This window comes from Mustela nivalis (genome assembly GCF_964662115.1).
Source record: "Mustela nivalis genome assembly, chromosome: 7".
In the NCBI taxonomy this organism is placed as follows: domain Eukaryota; kingdom Metazoa; phylum Chordata; class Mammalia; order Carnivora; family Mustelidae; genus Mustela; species Mustela nivalis.
The window spans coordinates 77,083,300-77,105,140 of NC_139026.1; the positions used below are offsets into that span (position 1 = coordinate 77,083,300).

At 35.3% G+C, this 21,841-nt stretch overlaps 1 long non-coding RNA gene across 1 annotated transcript in view; it reads right to left on the reverse strand.

Annotated features, from left to right (window-relative positions):
- Positions 1 to 1,920: 1,920 nt before the first annotated feature.
- Positions 1,921 to 21,841, reverse strand: part of LOC309868891 — a 46,093-nt gene continuing 26,172 nt past the window's right edge. The window contains exons 2-3 of the long non-coding RNA XR_014313861.1: positions 4,429 to 4,508; positions 1,921 to 2,702 (exon numbers count right to left, since the gene is read on the reverse strand). This is a non-coding gene — a long non-coding RNA (uncharacterized lncRNA). The remainder of the gene's footprint in view (positions 2,703 to 4,428; positions 4,509 to 21,841) is intronic.

Below are 21,841 nucleotides of genomic sequence, written 5' to 3' on the forward strand. Positions count from 1 at the left end.
GCCAAAAAAAATCTCTTAGAATGTATGTAATACTTTGGAGATGAAGACACAAGGAGAGCCAATCCTGAACTGATTGATTGTAAAATCTAAAAATTACTGGTCTTGATCTTATAACAATAAAATACACCATATTCTCTGTCACTTCTGGTTTAAAAATATGTATATATATGACACAAACATATTTTTTATGATACTGGTGGGTACATAGGAACTGAGGCAATTGCTATTAAATCATTGCCAGAGGAATAAATTGGTAAGAACAGTTAGGACAACAATTGATATTAGCACATAAAGTTGGATGTGTAGTCATCCTATGGCTTAGTCCTCTTACAAGAATACATCCCTGGAGATAGCCTTATAGAAAATCCATATAAACATTGTTTTTAATAACTCCAAACTGGTAAAAACCCAAATGATAATATCAAAGGAACACAATTCAATATTTTTCACATAATGGAATATTAATATAGTTCATTCTATTCAGTAAAAAAAAAAAAGGGCTAACAATATAGTCTGTTAACTTACTAATTAAAATATATCATATTTATGGAAAAGTGTGCAATACATAAATATACACTACAGTGCATTGTAGCAAAATGAATTCCTATGTGGCCATCGGAATTAAGGACTAGAATATTGTCAGTACTGCAGAACCTCCTTATCCACCTTCCCCAACATTCCTCCCCAAACATACTATTTTGATTGTTAACAGCATAACATAGTTTTGTTAAAGTTAATTTTGATATAGAAGAAAATAAACAAAGAACTCCCATACACCATTAATCTAGATGCCCTAAGTCTAAATTTCTAACAGTGCAATTGCTGGCTGAAAGGTAAATCCAAATACAGTTTTGTCACATAATGCCAAATTACCTGCCTTCAGGGTTGCACCAAATTGCATTCCCACCAGCAATATATGAGAGTGCCCGTTTTCCCAAGCCTTGTGGAAGAGTATTGCCTATTGGTCTTGATTTTTTGGCACTGTAATAGTTGGGAAATGGATCTTAGTGTAGTTTAATTTGTACTGAACCTGACTGAACTTGAACACCATCTTATATGTTTAAGGCCCTTTTTATACCATTTTATATCATTCTTTCCCATGATCCCCCCCCCCCCCTTTGGCCCATTTCTCTATCAAGTTTCTGATCTTTTTACCCTCTCAATTTTTAAAAATTATTTTTATTAACATATACTGTATTTATTATTTGCCACAGGGGTACAGGTCTGTGAATCATTAGGCTTACACATTTAACAGCACTCACCATAGCACATACCCTCCCCAATGTCCATAACCCAACCACCTTCTCACTATCCTCCAACCCCCAGCAGCCCTCAGTTTGTTTTGTGAGATTAAGAGTCTCTTATGGTTTGTCTCCCTCCCATTTTGTTTCAATTTTTCCTTCCCTGCCCCAAACAACCCCCCACCCTGCCTCTCAAATTCCTCATATCAGGGATATCATATGATAATTATCTTTCTTTGATTGAGTTATTTCGCTCAGCATAATATCCTCTAGTTCCATCCATCTTGTTGCAAGTGGCAAAGTTTTCATTTCTTTTGATGGCTGCTCAGTATTCATATATATATACATATATATATATGTATATAGATATAGTCACACACACACCACATCTTCTTTATCCATTCATCTGTTGATGGACATCAAGGTTTTTTCCATAGTTTGGCTATTGTGGACATTGCTGCTATAAACATTCCGGTGCATGTGCCCCTTTGTATCACTACATTTGTATCTTTTTATTTTTTTTTTAATATTTTATTTATTTATTTGAGAGGCAGAGATCACAAGTAGGCAGAGAGGCAGAGAGAGAGAGGAGGAAGCAGGCTTCTTGCTGAGCAGAGAGCCCGATGTGGGGCTCGATCCCAGTACCCTGGAACCATGACCCGAGCCAAAGAGAGGCTTTAACCAACTGAGCCACCCAGGAGCCCCTACATTTGTATCTTTAAGGTAAATACCCAGTAGTGTGATTCCTGGGTCGTAGGATAGCTCTATTTTCAACTTGTTGAGGAACCTCCGTGCTGTTTTCCAGAGTGGTTGCACCAGCTTGCATTCACACCAGCAGTGTAGGAGGGTTCCCCTTTCTCCGCATCCTCGCCAGCATCTGTCATTTCCTGACTTGTTCATTTTAGCCATTCTGACTGGTGTGAGGTCGTATCTCATTGTGGTTTTGAGTTGTATTTGCCTGATGCCGAGTGATGTGGGCATTTTTTCATGTGTCTATTCACCATCTGGATGTCTTCTTTGCAGAAAAGTCTGTTCATGTGTTCTGCCCATTTCATGATTGGATTATTTATTCTTTGGGTGTTGCATTTGATAAGCCAAAGTTGGTAGCATCACAATTCCAGACTTCAAGCTCTATTACAAAGCTGTCATCATCAAGACAGTATTGTACCGGCACAAAAACAGACACATAGATCAATGGAACAGAATAGAGAGCCCAGAAATAGACCCTCAACTCTATGGTCAACAAAGCAGGAAAGAATGTCCAATGGAAAAATGTCCCAATGGTTTTGGGAAAATTGGACAGCCACATGCAGAAGAATGAAACTGGGCCATTTCCTTACACCACACACAAAAATAGACTCAAAATGGATGAAAGACTTCTATGTGAGACAGGAATCCATCCAAATCCTTGAGGAGAACACAGGCAGCAACCTCTTCGACCTCAACCACAGCAACTTCTTCCTAGAAACATTGCCAAAGGCAAGGGAAGCAAGGGCTAAAATGAATTATTGGGACTTCATCAAGATCAAAAGCTTTTGCACAACAAAGGAAATAGTCAACAAAACCAAAAGACAACTGAGAATGGAGAAGATATTCTCAAATGACATATCAGATAAAGGGCTAGTACCCAAAATCTATAAAGAACTTATCAAAATCGACTCAATTTTTAAGAGTACTTTTATATTAGTTTTAATATTCCTCAATCTATTTTATATGTTGTACTTATTTACTTACAATATATTAGTTGTTTTCCAACTTTTCTTATGATAGTATTTTGGCCATACAAAAGTAAGGTTTTTTTCAATGTAGTTAAACTTAACAAACTTCTTTAACTCAGATTTTGAGCCCTAGTTGGACTTTTTTATACCTATCTTTTCCCCTTCCCATCCTAAATGGTTTCAGTGGGGTTTTTTTTCCCCATTTATATCACTTTTCAATCTGGAGTTTATTCTTATATATGGTGTCAGGTATATAAATCTATTTTTTTATATTTTACAAATGACCATCCAGTTATCCAAGCACCATCTGTTTAAAAGTTCATTTTACCCTAGTGATTCGTAAGACTAGTTTTAATATGTACTCAATTTCCATATTCTGGACTATCCTATTTCATTTGACTGTCTTTTCTTGTAACAATACCAAACGTTTTTAATCACAAACACTTTATAGTCTATTTCCATATCTGGCAGTCCTCTTCCCTCTATCTGTTTTCATTTTTGGAGATCCCCAGCTATTCCTGCATACTTATTTTTATGTATGGGTTTTAGTATCAACTTCTCTACATATATTAAAAAATGTAGACAAATGTCTTTAAGGTGATATTTTTTCCCCTAATTATTGCTTTAAAAATATCCACTAATTTAAAAATTAGTGGGTTGACAGATGGAGGGAGGGAGAAAGATAGCTGGCCACAAAAGTGCAGCAGAAGGGATCTTGTGATGGGACTGTTCTGTATCTAAATTTTAGGGGTAGACACAAATCTACAAATGAGACAAGATCAATTTTATTACTTTTTATTTTTCAGAGCCTGTAATGTTCGATAATTATTCTTCCACTCTTACCACACTTTTTAGTTCTACAATTAAGTATATTAAGTGTATCAGCTCTTTTACTGGTTTCCTAGTTTTCTGTCTGTTGGGTAAAGTGCATCCACTAATAGGCATCTCAGTAGGAGCTCCTGAGTAAAGTATCCCTTCAGTTCATGCTTGTTTAACATTGTTTTTCTGTAAGTTTGATGCTTAAAACATATCCTAGTTGCATGTAGAGTCTTTGATTTTTTTTTTTTTTTCATTTCTGGAAATTGCCTCATTTTATGCCTGGCATCTTCCACGCAACCTTTTATTTCTGAGTTTCATCTGCAGTACCACTGGTAGTAGTTCACTTCATTAAAAGGTATTATTGCATTTTTTGAATGTATCCTGTATCATTTTATTCATGGACAATTGATTTGTTTCCAGCTTTAAACTATTATGAATAATGCAGTCTTATACAACTTTATATATATCTCTTAGTGCCTATGTTTGTGCATTTTTTTGGTGTAAAACTTCTTTATACAACTTTGCAACTTCTCTGTGATAAAGTATATATTCAGTTTTAGGAACTACTGAAAAACTCTCTTTCAAAATTTTTGGACACATTTATGGTGAACAATAGCAGTCATAAGAGTTCCCTTTGCTTATATACTCACCAACACTTGCTTTTAATTTTCGCTGTCTCATGGGTAGTCAGAGGTCTCTTGTGAAGCTTTAATATACGTTTTTCTGATTCCTAATGAAAACAAAACAATTTTCATATGTTTATTGGTCATTACAATATCTCTTTGGTGAAAGGACTACTAAAATCTCATGCTCATTTTTCTGTTAGGTTGATGATCTTCTTAACTTTTTTTTAAATTGACTTGTAAAAAACATTTTTATATGTTCTACAAAACAAACTTTTTGTGAGTGATAGACATTTTAAACAATTCCTCTTATTCTGAAGCTGGTCTTTTAACAGTTTTACTGATGAATACAAAGAACAGTATTTCATAATTTCATTTTGAATGTAGTCATCCCATTTATCATTTAAAATGATAAATTTTAAATTTTATCACTTAAAGTGATAAAGTCATCCCACTTTATCATTTTCTTACATTAGGGCCTCTTTCTTTCTATCTCTTTTCTTTTCTTTTCCTTTTCTTTTCTTTTTCTTTCCTTTCTGTTTGCTCTGTAGGGATCCTATTTGATATAGTAGATATTTTAATTTTATTGTGATAAAATATACATAACATAAAATTCATTAGGCCTTCTTTTAAGAGCATCTATTCTTACTAGAATGATAAAGGAGTACTATATTATGCTCTAGAAGCTTTATTGCTTTGCCTTTAACATTTCATCTCTTTGGAACTGATTTTTTATTATGGTTGAGGAGTCAAACTTTATTTTCCTTTCATGGATATTTGAATACTCCAGAATGATTTGTTTAAAAATTACCCATTTCTCAATGCTGTATGTGCAACCATTGACAAATACAAGTGGTTCTATATGTGTGAATCTCACTGTATAAACTCTATCTTTCCATTTTTTAAAATTTTTGCACCATTACGTTACCAGAGAAGAGAGAAAAAAAATGCTATTATTTGCAAGATGCAAAGCAGTAAATAGTACTTAAATTCCTACATTCAATTTATTGAAATATATACAACCTTGTTTATTTAATACAAGCATAATGAAAGATTGAGTCCCAAGTGATTTCCTGCAATGATCATTCATTCAAAAAATATATTTTATACCAAACCTTCAATCCTGAAACAAAGTCATCTTAATCAACAGGTATTATCTTTTTTAGATATGTATAGATTTAATTTACTCATAGTTTGTTTAGGGATTTTTCCCCCTGATTTTGGTAAAATTTGCATATAATTATCCTTCTAATGTCATTGTCAGGTTTTGATGTCACAGTTAAGTTGGCCCCATTAGATGACTAAAAAATGTTTTGTTTTGTTTTTTTAAATTTACGCTCTGGAAGGTTAATCTCATATCCTTCTTTAAATGACTTTATCTTTTTAATTTTAATTTCAGTATAATTACATGCAATGTTATAGTAGTATCAGGTGCACAATACAGTGATTCACCAATTCTATACCTCAGTGCTCATCATGATAAGTGTACACTTAATCCCCTTTACCTGTTTCACCTATCCCCCAAACCACCTGCCTCTGGTATAGCCACATTTGTTCAGTTCTATACCTTACTCAGTGCTCATCATGATAAGTGTACTCTTAATCCCCTTTACCTGCTTCACCCATTTCCCAAACCACCTGCCTTCTGGTACAGCCACATTTATTCTCTGCATTTAAGAGTCTAATTTTTTGTTTCCTTTTTACTTTATTTTGTTTCTTAAATTCCACATTTGAGTGAAATCATATGGTATTTGTCTTTCTCTGACTGACTTATTTCACTTAGCATTATACCTCTAGATCTATCCATGCTATTGCAAATGGCAATTTTCTTTTTTATGACTGAGTAATATTCCATTATATATAGGTCTCCTTGTCTTTATTCATTTATCTAGTGATGGACATTTGGGTTGCTTCCATAATTTGGCTACTATAAATGCTCCTACAATAAACAGAAGGGTGCATATATCCTTTTAAACTATTTTTTTATCAAGTACTTTGAGTAAATACCCAGTAGTAGAATTACTAGAAGATATAGTAATTCCATTTTTAATTTTTTGAGGAACCTCCATACTGTTTTGAACAGTGGCTGCACCACTATGCACCACCAACTGTGCACAAGGATTCCTTTTTCTCCACATACTTGCCAACACTTGCTATTTCTATTGTTCTTGATTTTAGCCATTCTGATGCGAAGTGATAGCTCATTGTTGTTTTGATTTGCATTTCCCTGATGATACATGATGTTGAGTGTCTTTTCATGTGGCTGTTGAGCATCTGTGTGTCTTTGGAGAAATGTCTGTTCAAGTCTTATGTCTATTATTAATTGGATTATTTGGGATTTGGATGTTGACTTGTGTAGGTTCTTTATGTATTTTGGATATTAACCCTTTATCAGGTGTCATTTACAAATATCTGCTCCCATTCAGTAGGTTGTCTTTTAGTCTTGTTGATCTACTCCTTTCCTGTGCAGAAGCCTTTTATTTTGATGTAGTCCCAGTAGTTTATTTTCTTCCTTTTGTTTCTCTTGGCTCAGGAGACATATCTAGAAAAATGTTGGTATAGCTAATGTCAAAGGAATTAGTGTCTATACTCTCTTCTCTGATTTTTATGGCTTCAGATCTCACATTTAGGTCTTTAATCCATTTCAAACGTATTTTTGTGTATGGTCTACATGGTCTGGTTTCATTCTTTTGCATGTTGTCATCCAGTTTTCTCAACACCATTTGTTAAAAAGACTATCTTTCCCATTGCATATTTTTGACTCCTTAACTGACCATATAATTGAAGGTTTATTTCTGAACTTTCTATTCAGTTCCATTTATCCGTGTGTCTGTTTTTAATGCCAATATCATACTGTTTTAATTACTAAAGCTTTGTAGTATATCTTGAAATCTGAGATTGTGATACTCCAGTTTTGTCCTTTTTCAAGATTGGTTTGGCTATTCAGGATCTTTTGTGGTTCCATACAAATTTTAGGCTTATTTGTTCTTGTTCTGTGAAAAATACTCTTGGTGGGGCACCTGGGTGGCTCAGTGGGTTAAGCCGCTGCCTTTGGCTCAGGTCATGATCTCGGGGTCCCGGGATCGAGTCCTGCATCGGGCTCTCTGCTCAGCAAGGAGCCTGCTTCCTCCTCTCTCTCTCTGCCTGCCTCTCTGCCTACTTGTGATCTCTCTCTGTCAAATAAATAAATAAAATCTTTAAAAAAAAATACTCTTGGTATTTTGAAAGGGATTACATTAAATTTGAGGATTGCTCTGGGTAGTTTGGGCATTATAAGAATATTTGGTCTCCCAATCCATGAACATGGATACCTTTCCATTTGTTTGTGTCACCTTCAGTCTCTTTCAGCAATGTTTTATAGTTTTTGGAGGATAGGTCTTTTATTTCCTTGGATAAATTTATTCCTAGATATTTCATAATTTTTGATACAATTTAAATGGATTTTTTTCTTAATTTCTATATCTGCTACTTCATTATTGGTGTATAGAATTGAAATCAATTTCTTTGAGGAAAACACAAAAGAAATGGAAAAATGTTCCATGCTCATGGATTGGAAGAACAAATATTGTGAAAATGTCTATGCTACCTAAAGCAATCCACACGTTTAATGCAATCCCTATCAAAATACCATCCTTTTTTCCCCAAATAAATGGAACAAATAATCCTAAAATTTATATGGAACCAGAAAAGACCTTGAATAGCCAGACGAATGTTGAAAAAGAAAACCAAAATTGGTGACATCACAATTCCAAACTTCAAGTTGTTACAAAGCTGTCATCATCAAGACAGTATGCTACTGGTACAAAAACAGACACATAGATCAATGAAACAGAATAGAGAGCCCAGAAATAGACCCTCAACTCTATGGTCAATTAATCTTTGACAAAGTAGGAAAGAATGTCCAATGGAAAGAAGACAGTCTCTTCAACAAATGGTTTTGGGAAAATTGGACAGCCACATGCAGAAAAATGAAATTGGACCATTTACTTACACCACACATGAAAATAGACTCAAAAGTGATGAAGGACCTCAATGTGAGAAAGGAATCCATCCAAATCCTTGAGGAGAACACAGGCAGCAACCTCTTCGACCTCAGCCACAGCAACTTCTTCCTAGGAACATCGCCAAAGGCAGGGAAGCAAGGGCAAAAATGAACTATTGGGACTTCATCAAGATCAAAAGCTTTTGCACAGCAAAGGAAACAGTTAACAAAACCAAAAGACAACTGACAGAATGGGAGAAGATTTTTGCAAAGGACATATCAGATAAAGGGCTAGTATCCAAAATCTATAAAGAGCTTATCAAACTCAACACCCAAAGAACAAATAATCCAATCAAGATATGGGCAGAGGACATGAACAGACATTTCTGCAAAGAAGACATCCAAATGGCCAGCAAACACATGAAAAAGTGCTCCACATCACTCGGCATCAGGGAAATACAAATCAAAACCACAATGAGATACAACCTCACACCAGTCAGAATGGCTAAAATGAACAAGTCAGGAAATGACAGATGCTGGCGAGGATGTGGAGAAAGGGGAACCCTCTTACACTGTTGGTGGGAATGCAAGCTGGTGCAACCACTCTGGAAAACAGCATGGAGGTTCCTCAAAATGTTGAAAATAGAACTACCCTATGCCCCAGCAATTGCACTACTGGGTATTTACCCTAAAGATAAAAACATAGTGATCCAAAGGGGGATGTGCACCCGAATGTTTATAGCAGCAATTATAATTTTAAAAATTAAATTAAAAAATTATTTTAATTTTTTAAAAAATTAATTTAAAAAATTAATTTAAAAAATTAAAAAATTATTAAAAAAAAAGAATTACAACCAATTTCTCTATATTGAGTTTGTATACTGAAACGTACTGAATGAATTTATCAGTTCTAGTAATTTTTTGATGGGTTCTTTCAGTTCTGTAAATGATATCAGGTTTTCTATAAATGGTAAATAAATAGTGAAAGTTTTACTTCTTCTTAGCAGACTTAGATGCTTTATCTTTTTCTTGTCTGATAACTGTGGCTAGGACTTCCAGTGCTCTATTGAATAAAAGCAGTGAGGGTAGACACTTTTTTGTTTTGTTTTGTTTCTGATCATAGGGGTAAAGCTCTTAGTTTTCACCACTGAGTATTATATTAGTTGTGGATTTTTCATATATGGCCTTTATTACGCTGAGGTATAGTCTCTCTAAAAATATTTTGTTGTGAGTTTTTATCATGAATGGACATTATACTTTGTCAGGTGCTTTTTCTGCATCTATTGAAATGATCATATGGTTTTTATCCTTTCTTATTGATGTGATGTATTGCATTGATTGATTTGTAAATACTGAACCACACTTGCAACCCTGGAATAAATCACACTTGATTGAGGTGCCTGGGAGGGTCAGTTGGTTAAGTGGTTACCTTTAGCTCAGGTCATGATCCTGGGATTGATCAGGATCCTGGGATTGAGCCCCACATCTTGTTCCTTGCTCAGAGGGTCCCTGCTTCTCCCTCTCCCACTGCCGCTCCCCTTACTTGTGCTCTGTTTCTCTGTCAAATAAGTAAGTAAGTAAATAAATAAAATGAAAATCACACATGATCTTTGGGAATGAAATTTTTAATGTATATTGGATTCAGTTTGTTAATATTTTCATGAGGATTTTTACATCTATGTTCATCAGAGATATTGACCTGTAGTTCTTCCTTTTTTTTTTTTTTTTTAGTTCTCCCTTTTTTGTGGTGTCTTTATCTGGTCTGGTTTTGGTATGAAGGCAATGCATGCCTCATACAATCAATTAAGAAGCTTCCCTTCCTCTTCTATTTTTTTGGAAAAGTTTGAGAATAGGTATTAAGTCTTTTTTAAATGTTTGGTAAAATTCATTTGTGAGCTATCTAGTCTGGGACTTCTGTTTTTTGGGGAGTTTTTTGATTATGGATTCAATTTATTGCTGGTTATCAGTCTGTTCAAATTTTTTATTTGTTCCTGATTTAGTTCAGGAGATGATATTTTTCTAGGGATTTATCCACTTCTAGGTTTTCCAATTAGTTGACATATGATTTTTCATAAAATTCTCTTATAATCCTTTTTATTTCTGTGGTGTCTGTTATTTCTCCTTTTTTCATTTCTAATTTTGTTTATATAAGTCCTCTTTTTTTGTGTGAATCTGCCTAGGTTTATCAATTTTTCTTGATCTTTTCAAAGAACCAATTCCTTGTTTCATTGATCTATTGTATTCTTTTAAGTTTCCATTTCATTTATTTCTGCTCTAATATTTATTATTTTCTTCCTTCTACTGGTTTTAGATTTTGTTTGTTCTTCTTTAAGAGTAAGGTTAGGTTGTTTATTTTAGTTTTTCTTTTTTCTTTTATTTCTGAGGGAGGCCTGTATTACTATAAACTTCCCTCTTAGAGCAGCTTTTGTGGTATCCCAAAGATTTTGGACCATTGTGTTTTCATTTTCATTTGTCCCATGTGTTTTTTTGTTTTTTTGTTTTTGTTTTGTTTTTTTGTTTTTGCTTTCCTCTTTGATTTCTTGGTTGATCCATTCATCATTTAGAAGCATGTTGTTTAATCTCCATCTATTTTTTATTCTTTTTGACTTTTTATTGTGGTTGGTTTCTAGTTTCATAGTGTTGTGGTTAGAAAGATGCACTGTTATGACTTTAATATTTTTGAATTTATTGTTACTTGTTTTGTGGCCTAACGTGATCTATTCTGGAGAATGTTCCATGTGTACTTGAAAATAATGTTCCATGCGTACTTGAAAAGAACTTTACTCCACTGTTTCAGGATGGACTGTTGTGAATATATCTGTTAGAGCCATCTGGTCCAAGTGTCATTCAAAGCCATTGTTTCCTTGTTGATTTTCTGTTTAGATGATCTACCTATTCATGCAAGTGGCGTGTTAAATTTTCCTACTATTAATGTGTTACTACCAATGACTTCTTTTATGTTTGTTATTAGCTGCTTTACATACTTCAGTGCTCTCATGTTGGGTGCATAAATATTTACAATTGTTATATTTTCTTGGTGGATTTTTCCCTTTATGATTATGCAGTGTCCTTCTTTATCTCCTGTTTAAAGTCTATTTTATTTGATATAAGTATTTTTACCCCAGCTTTATTTTAGTTCCATTTACATTATAAATCCATCTCCATTCCCTCATTTTCAATCTGCATGTGTCTTTAGGTCTGAAATGAGGTTCTTGTAGGTAGTAGCCTATAGATGGGTACTGCTTTTTTATATATTCCATCACCCTATTTTTTTGATTGGGGCATTAAGTCCATTTACATTCAAAGTAATTTTTTAAGAGTTATTTTTTTTAAAGATTTTATTTACTTATTTGACAGACAGAGATAGCAAGTAGGCAGAGAGGCAGGCAGAGAGAGAGGAGGAAGCAGGCTCCCTGCTGAGCAGAGAGCCCGATGTGGGACTCGATCCCAGGACCCTGGGATCATGACCTGAGCTGAAGGCAGAGGCTTTAACCCACTGAGCCACCCAGGCTCCCCCATTCAGAGTAATTTTTTTTAATAGGTGTGTACTTATTATCATTTTATTACTTGTTTTATGGTTATTTTGTAGTTCTCTGCTCCTTTCTTTTCTTTCACTCTTCTCTCATGGTTTGCTGACTTTTTTTGGTGAAGTACTTGGATTCCTTTCTCTTTATTTTTTGCATATCAATTACTGGTTTCTGGTTTGTGGTTACCATTAGGTTTGTATAAAACATCTTCTGCATGTAGCAGTCTATTTTATGTTCATAGTTGTTTAAGTTTGAATCCATTCTAAAAGCAGTAAATTTGTATCAACCTCCCCCTTTTTAGGTATATGGTAACATATTTTAGACCCTTTTATTTTGTGCATTCCTTGACTGACTTTTATAGATATTTTCATCCTTCTTACTCTTGCTTATAGTTTTTGTTCCACTCACAATCCCCTTTAACATTTCATGTAAGGCTGATTTACTGGTGATGAATTCCTTTAACTTTTATTTATCTGAGCAACTCTATCTCTCATCCCATTCTGAATCATAGCCTTGTTGGATAAAATATTGTTGGTTGCAGGTATTTTTTGTGTTTTTTTTTTGTTGTTATTGTTTTGTTTTTTGCTTTTTTTTTCTTTTCTTTTCAAATATATTTTGAACATAATATGCTACTGTCTCCTGGCCTACAAAGTTTCTGATGAAAAAGTAGCCAATAACTTTATGGATTTACCTTGTAAATAAGTGTTTTGTTTTCTCTTGCTGCTTTTAGAATTCTCTCATTATTATTACATTTTGCCATTTTAGTTACTATGTGTCTTGCTGTGGTCCTTGGGATGATTTTGTTGTGGGCTTTCAGTGTGCCTTGGGTCTGGATTTCTATTTCCTTCTTCAGATTCAGAAAGTTTTCTGCTATCTTTTCATATAAAATTTCTGCTCCCTTTTCTCTTTCTTCTTCTGGGATGCGTATAATGTGACTATATTACACCTAATGATGTTGTTGAGTTCCCTTAATCTATTCCAATGTTTTATTATCCATTTTTCTATATCCTGTTCAGCTTGATAGCTTTCTATTACTCTGTCCTCTAGGTCACTGATTCATTCTGCTTCCTCTAGTCTATTATTTATTCTCTCTAGTGTAATATTAATTTGTTATTGAGTTCTTTGTCTCTGATTTTTTTTTTAATGTTTTCATGTTTTCTACCTCATTGATGTCGTCCACTCTTTTCTCAAGCACTATAGGTATTTATCACTATGACTTTGAGTTCTCTATCAGGCGTATTACTTATCACCATTTCATTTTTCTCTCTTGCTATGATTTTGACCTATTTTTTCATCCAGGACAATTCTTCTGTCTCTTTTCTCAATTCTTCTTCTAACTTTGTGTCTATTTCTATGTGTTAGGAAATCACCTATATCTCCTGCTCTTGAAAGTAGTGGCCTTATGACGAAGAGGTCATGTGATGCTTTGCAGTGCAGTGTTCCCTGTTCACTAGAACGTGGTGCTTCAGGGGTGTTTTCTGTGTGTGCTGCATGCATCCCCCTCTTGCCGCTGAGTCATGTTTAACTTTTCGGTCCAGTTCTCTGCAGTGGCTCTCTTTGCTTATTGTGGGTAGAGTTTGGTCTCTGGTTTTTTAGTGGTCCAGTCTGGGGCTGTCTTAGGCTTGATTTGGGTCAGACCAACCATTTGCAAGAGCTACAGTGTCACTGAACTGCAGGTACTCTCCCCTGTTATCCTTTGTTGGTGTGTGGGCCTGGAGTCAGACCAGATGTCTCTCTCCAGCTCACTGCTGAGGCCACAGTCAAAATGGTATGGAAGGTTTTCTTCCATGCTTTCTGGGGCAGGAGTCAATTTGGGATTGTGCTGACCACTGTCAGGGATTTTTGCACACTTCCAGGCTTATGGTATTGCTTTGGATTCTTGCTGTGGGTGTGTTGGGGTGTGTGAGTCTCCAGGAGAGCTCCATGGTGGGACATACAGAATTAACAAAGATTGCTGTGGGAGGAGACTTGGAACCATATTAGAGTATTTTTCCAGGGTTGGTTGGAGATGTGGGTCCACAGAAAAGTGTGGGAGGCAGGTGTGTGCTATTACCAAGCTAGGTGGAGTGTTTTGGGTTGCACTGGTTCCTGCAGGTGTCCTTGTATCTAGGCTGGGGGCACAGGAGGGGAATGGCACTTGCCAGCCCTTTTGTTCTTGGAGAAGTCACCCAAAGATCCCTATTCCTCCAGCATAAATTCTGAGATTAGTAAAAAAATCTCCTGCTTATTTACCCCAGACAATTTTCAAACTGCTGCTTCTATGTTGTATCTCAGGAATGCTGTTTAGTATGCTGTCTCTTTAAGGGCATGGATTCAATTTCCTCTCACCCCCTGACTCTCCCAGAGCCATGCCTGCTGATTTTTAAAGTTTGAGGTATTAAGCCTGCCCCACTGATTGTACTAACTCAAGAAAGTAAGACCCTATGGTTTTCAAAGCCAAATGTTATGGAGGTTCATCTCCCCAATGCAAGTCCCTCATTCCTGAGATACCTGGTTTGAGTTCTGCTCCCAACCATGTCTCTGCCCTTCCTATCCTCTTTGATGTGGCCTATTCTCTACATTTATCCATGGAGAATCTGTTTTAGACTTTGAGTCATTTTCTGGGTTAGCTACACTGATGTGTATGTTATCTAGGTGTATTCCTGGGATGATGCAAGCCTACGATCCTCCTACTCTGCCATCTTGATGTTATATCCTTTTAACTACTGGGATAATTCACTGATAATTACTGAGATAATTACTGATGAAGTAATTTTGACTTTTTTTTTTTAAGATGGTTGAATCTCAAAGAGAGTATGACCAAAAAGTAGTAAGTTTTAGAAAATTACATACAATATGATATTATCTGTGTAAAACCCTGTAAGCACAGAGAATCTATACATAATTTAGGAAGACATAATATTTTTAGCAATACATAATATTTTATAAAACAATAGCCATATCTTAAGAGAAGAATATTAAAAATATCAAAATTGCCATTACCTTGAAGTTACCTCCAAGCGAAGGAAAGAATTACCTAAGGAGATGTAATATTCTGGACATTAAATTATTTAAGCATTCCTTTAATTATTAGCTTTATAACTTATATACATGTTTTACATATTTTTTTTAAAGATTTTATTTATTTGACAGAAATCACAAGTAGGCAGAGAGGCAAGCAGAGAGAGAGAGAGGAGGAAGCAGGCTCCCTGCCGAGTAGAGAGCCCGATACGGGACTCGATCTCAGAACCCTGAGATCATGACCTGAGCTGAAGGCAGAGGCTTAACCCACTGAGCCACCCAGGTGCCCCCATGTTTTACATATTTTTGATGCATATCAAATATTACATTATAAATATTTAAAAGTAAGTAAATATTAATAGGAAATATTTGCCTCATCTTAAAGACTAATTTTTTAAAATTAAATTGTTGATATTTTCAATAATTGATTAGGTTAATGTTTTCAGCCATCAAGTGGAATCCAACCTCAAGGTGGACATTCTATTCAGGAAAATAAAGTGTGTTGCACTTTTACACCCTTGAATTTTTTTTGGCTGGGATTTTCCTATTTGCTCTAATTGTTTAATAGGTATTTAGTAAATATTGATTTAATGAATAAGGTAGTTGATTAAGTCATGACATGCCAGCATATTGGGTGAAAATGTGGACCTAAGTAATAAATGATTAAATAGCCCCTAAAATGCAGGAGGGAGGATTTTAATTAACAAAGGAGAAAAGTGAAAACTTTTGCTAGAGGAACAGAAATTAATCTTATCAAAGTGTGTGAAATTTTAAAATGTCCTTGCAAAGAGCAAAGTAAGGTCTTTGAAATATCTAAGGAGAGGAGCTCATTTGACAGTGAGGAAATTAGAATAATTCTAGGCATAGAGTGTTGCTTAGTGATTTATTAAGCATTTTCCTCTTGATTTAAAAGATCACCCAAATGCTAAAGTGCCTGATGGAACTTTGCCCAACTTCTTAAAATTGCTAACAATTGGTAGTTACAAAAAAAAAAAAAAAATACAGATGTACAGCATTAAAATAAAGGCTGAAACAGAAGCAATGGTAGCCTTTGTTCTGGACCATTTTGTTTTTGTTTTTGTTTTCAAGAATAGTTGTGTAGCTAATAGGCTTGGAAGAAAGAGATAGTATCTTCTTTAGGACCAGGAGCAGTTTTGTTTAATGTTCAGTATAATAAAGATAATCTTTCTCTCTGAAATAAAGACAGAACAGGATTACTTGTGACCCACGAGAAAGGATTTAAATTCCCAATCTTGGGATTCCCAAGTTGTGACATAAACCCACTATGTGTACAATATCTACCTGGGCTGCTCTGCATCACCTTCATGAGACCTAGTAACAAAGGAAATAGATGCAAAAATGGAGCTCAAGCTGTGGGCTGCACTGAGTAATAAAGTCCTTTGTCTTTGGTGTATGTGTCTTATATGTTCTGCCTGGCATCTATGAAGTTGGCAGCCTACCATGCTTACTTGCAAATGGGGTAAAAATCACAGATCCTTTACAGTTTTTTTTTATATTATCCTACTTTGCTATCTTCCTGTAGTAAGAGTCTCTGCGTGCCAGAAGTACTTTCCTCTGCTCCTTGCGTAGAGCATGAAATTAACAGTCTGAGAAGCCAGCTAGCTTAGATAAGGCCCACTGTGCCTCCACTGTGCCTCAGAGACTTGTGATCTGACGACCTAGGCACATCCCTCAGGCAGTCCTTCCCGCCAGTTCATTTCCTTACCTTGCTTTCACCTCTCCATTGTCAGCCACAATCAGATGGATCACCTTCTCTCTACTGGTTGGCAATTTAAATTAAAATGATGTTACATTATGCATATCTCCACCTAGCTTACATAATGGCCAAAGCAGTGTGTTTTACGCCAGGGTGTTCTCAACCATGTGAAATGGGAACTCTCTTCTACATGGTAAGAGAGTAGTCTTATTTCTAGTTAGCTGCATTACCTGTTCAAGTTGGCACAGAGAATGCTCGAATTAAATGCTTAATAAATGAATGAAAGAATGAAATAATAAATGTCTAAAATTTTAACCATGAAAGGTTAATTTTTTATTTTGGTAAAAAAAAACACATTAATGAAATCCATCCTCTTAACAAATTTTTAAGTGTATAACACAGTATTGTTAACTATATGCACTTTGTTGTACCAGCACCTCCCTAGAATTTTTTCAGCTTGCATTAATGAAGCTCTATACTTGTTAAACAGCAACTCTTCATTTCCCTCAAAACCCATCCCCTGGCAATCACTATCATTCTTTCTGTCTTTATAGAACTGACTACTCTTGGTACTTCATATAGGTGGTATCATACAGTATTTGTTTTTTTGTGTCCGGTTTATTTCACTTACAATGTTCTCAAGGTTCATCTATGTTATAGAATAGAACAGGGTTCCTTTTCTTTTTTAAGGCTGAATAATAATTGATTGTATGCATATACCACATTTTATTTATCCATTTACCCAGCAACATATTTTTAGGTGGCTTCTATCTCTTGACTATTGTGAATGATGCCATAATAAACATGGGGGTACAGATATCTACTCAAGATCCCGTTTTCAGGGGTGCCTGGGTGGCTCAGTGGGTTAAAGCCTCTGCCTTTGGCTCAGGTCATGATCCCAGGGTCCTGGGACTGAGCCCTGCATTGGTCTCTCTGCTCAGTGGGGAGCCTGCTTCCCCCCCACCCCGCCCCGCTGCCTGCCTCTCTGCCTACTTATGATCTCTGTCCGTCAAATAAATAAATAAAATCTTTAAAAAAAAAAAAAAAAAGATCCTGTTTTCAGTTCTTTTCAGGAAATACCCAGAAGTGAGATTGCTGGATCATGTGGTAATTCTAAGAATTAATTTCAATTTAGTTAATCACCACGTTCATATTTTTATTTCTGGTACTTCTTCTTATCAAAAGTTCTTGAACCTATGAATTCAGGGAAGCATGACTAGGTCTGAGAAGTCCATCCCATCCTGGCAGAGCTAACTTCATACCTGCTGTGGCACTCCAGTGAGGAGGCTTTCCCTTACACTTGCTCCTCTGTATCACATTCTTCAGTTGCAAAGTACTCAGCTAGTTTCCCGAATACTTCATGGGACTCTCACCCATCCTGTAACTTGAACAGTCTCCTCCCTGCTAAATAATCCTCTCTTAAAGTGAAATAGAAAACTATATCTAAAACCTCTTCACCTTTCCCTGAAATTAGCCAGTAGAGCAGGTGGTTGCCTGTGACAGAATCCTGGCATCCGCTATCATTGGACTAAATTGTGGGATCAGTTTTATTAGTACCTATAATTTCTGTATCCAAAATCAATGTATGATCACTGTTCCTTCCATATTTTCTGTCTATTTGTCAGCTTATGGGTCTGGAAATGTTACATCTTAAACTTTGCCTGTATTTACCTAGTGGGTTTACAGTTCACTATTAGAATTAGGAGTGATTAGATCCAAATTCCCCTTACTGAACATGATATCAAAACTATCTGCTCTCACCCTGCTGGTTGACATTCATAAATCTTCCATTTGTTATGTTGATTTTATACCTCATTTCTAGGATTTTATAATGGCTCTTAAAATTTTTTCATTTGGTTTCAAATATTTTGACAATTCTAATGGTCATTTAAAATTAAATGAAATTGTCAATTAATTAAATTAAATTAAATTGTCAATTAAAATTCAATGAAAGCTTTTGTCAAGGAAAAGTGCTGTGCAGGAAACTTCTTTAAAGTACCCAAGGAAGGGGCGCCTGGGTGGCTCAGTGGGTTAAAGCCTCTGCCTTCGGCTCAGGTCATGATCCCAGAGTCCTGGGATCGAGCCCCACATCGGGCTCTCTGCTCTGCAAGGAGCCTGCTTCCTCCTCTCTCTCTGCCTGCCTCTCTGCCTTCTTGTGATCTCTGTCTGTCAAATAAATAAATAAAATCTTAAAAAACAAAAAATAAAAAAAAAAAAATAAAGTACCCAAGGAAGCTCAAAGCATCCCACAGAAGATAACTCACTTGCAATATCTCTTAGGTGATTAAGGCAATCAGGATATATGTGTTTCTGGATGCCAGCATGATCTGTTCACTGGCTTTATCAGTAGGGTGGGTAAGGTCACTGATAATTACATACTCTATTCATGGCTCATTTTTATTGAGCCTTATAACTATATCTGGTAACTATTATTCCCCTATCAGGAATCCTTATTCTCTTAACTTTTCCTGGAGTTATCACATCTGCTACAAATATTAATGTGCCTAAAGGATAACTGGCAATGAGTGCCATGATGCATTTGATGTTTGAGAAATAATGAAATGTCACTTCCATTATAGAACAATGTGGCATTTAATGGAGCTATGCAGAGTTATTTGCATTACTATTCCACTGTAATGATGTTGCTTGCAGTCACAGCTGACAAAAATATCACTGAATGTTAATTCAGATGAACTTTAAAGTCAGCCACATGGGGATTGACCTGAAATGAAAGTTTCTGGTCTTTGTCTTGAAAAGAGACACCCTTATGTGTATCATTAAAGGTTCATCCTAAGCTCTCAGGCTTACAAATGTATGTAAGGAGAGGGAGAGACTGAGAAATAGCATGGGGCACACACATACGCATGCCTATACAGCTATTGGTTTGCTCCAAATTGAAGAAATGACCATGACCCTTATTAGCTGGTAGAGTCTAAGCAACTACAGTGCTGATTGAGACGTTAATTGGAATAATGTGTAGAATGTATTCACAGGAGTGTAGGCTTTGCTTGCAAAAATACAAGTTAATTTCAAATAAAAGCTTCTCAAAATCTCCTCAAGCACACGTGCTGGGAGGTACCTTTAAACATAAAAGGAGCAAAGCTTTCCTATATTTTTTATAGGTTCATAGTGATTGATTAGAAATATTTCCTCTATTGCCCATCTTCAAATTCAGAAATATTTATTCAAACAAGAAAGCACCTTAATATAGGTGCTTTTCAGTCCAATAATATATAATAAACACTGAAGAGTAACCCCCCCCAAAAATGCTTACTTTTGTTGTTATTCTACAAGGAATTAAAGTTTTTTAAAACATTTGTGTTTAAGACACTGCTTAACTCAAATGTAGCTGACACCTACTCCAATTATCCTCCTCTAGGCAACTTTGACCATGTTCATTGCTCTTTTTAATTCCCAAAATTAGATTCATAATGTTAATCCTATAATCCCATTATAAATATCTCATTAAATTTCTATTTCAAAGTTCTCCACCCCCAAAGAGATATTTAATAATAAAATAAAAAAGATAATCTGTAAAAAACACTTGCAAATATTTAGCAATTTACTTTCAAATATCAAAGAATTCATGAAAAAAATAAGATCAGATGGTCAGGCAGATGCTCTAGCTTAACCATCTGCTCCCTTGGCCTTTCCATTTCTGTGCATCTTTAATGCCAATGACCTTTGTTTCTAGTCTACCTCAGCCCCTGCTCTGTGACCACATCCTAGATATTCTCATTTTGAGAAACTATGATACAATTAAAATTCTGCATTAAAATATGTCATTTTCTGTCCAAAATCTCCAGCCTCTCCGAAGTATTTGATCATACCCCTGTGTTACAGCTGATTTTTCTCCATTGGTGATGTTCAATCCATTGCTCCCACTATGCATCAATTACCATTTTGACTGTACTTCTCTTTTGCTTGTTTAGACTTTATGGTTTATCATTAAAACCAGTCTCTTGGAAACAACCTTAACTCCCTTGCATATCTCTACCTTTGCCATAAATATCAGACCATAGTAAAATCCTGAAGGAGCCCAACAACCTGCCTTCCCTTGTCTACATCTGAATGGCTAAATGATACTGGGGAGAAAAAGAAATAACACAACCAAGCAGACTGGTTTCACAATAAATTCATTATCACCATCTGTAAATGCCTACCACATTGCAGAAATAAGTCAGATGTTCCAAAAACCTGCATGTCCCTTTCTTCTAAAACCTAGTGTTTTCTCTGTCTTCCTCTCAGCTGACTTTGCCTTATATGTTAATAGATTTTATTTTTTAAAAAGCAAATTAAATGCATTTATTTATATCTTCCTCCTTTTGAAACCATTAAAAGGTAACTACAAATAATTGAAACTTATAAACTGTCAAAGAACATCAAAGATGATTACAGTTTTGGAAGATAAATAATGGATAATGGAGCAATAAGTCACTTAGTATAGAGAGTTCTCTGCAACAGAAAACATTTAGAGGAAGATGACAAGAAGAAAGCACATTTCAGCCCAAGAAAGTCTCATAAATTGGAGGCAGAAATTACATGAAAGTAGAAAAACAGGGTGGTCAGATAGCAGGAGAATTGGTTGAATTTCAAAAAATTCAGTGAAGAAGCATTTGGATTCACTGACACCACAAAACATTATACAAAAAGAGATGGCCATCCATCTCTCTTTGTAGGAAACACGAGGTTTAAATTAGCAAGATTATAAAATTAGAACGGTAGACAAAAATTAATGTACCATGATAAAAGAGGAGGATCTCATGAAAATCCAAAAACTGAATGGTGAAACTGTCAGCTCCATTCTTGTCCTGTTTCCAGAACAAGTTTCCCACTAAGTTTTAACCCCCAGGCAGAAAACTTGAAAAATCTCTGAAAGTAAAGTGGTCTTAGCAAAAAGAACTTTAGATGTACTCTTTGAAAGTCCACTAATGAATGTAATCTCTGTCATACTGAAAAACTGCCAGTTGACTAGGTAACTCACAAAGCTAAATCTCTCAAGTAGCTTTTCATTGCCACATTTTCAACTTTGTTTTGAGAGCTACATATCACCAGACTTTGAAAAACACGAGTGTCAAAGATTAAAACACTCCCAGTAAAAACAAGGTGAGCAAACACAGAATAAAATAAATGGAGAAAAAAAAGAAAATGCATAAATGATAAAAATTTAAAATATATAATTAGTATCATGATAGAAGTAAAAGGTATATTGCA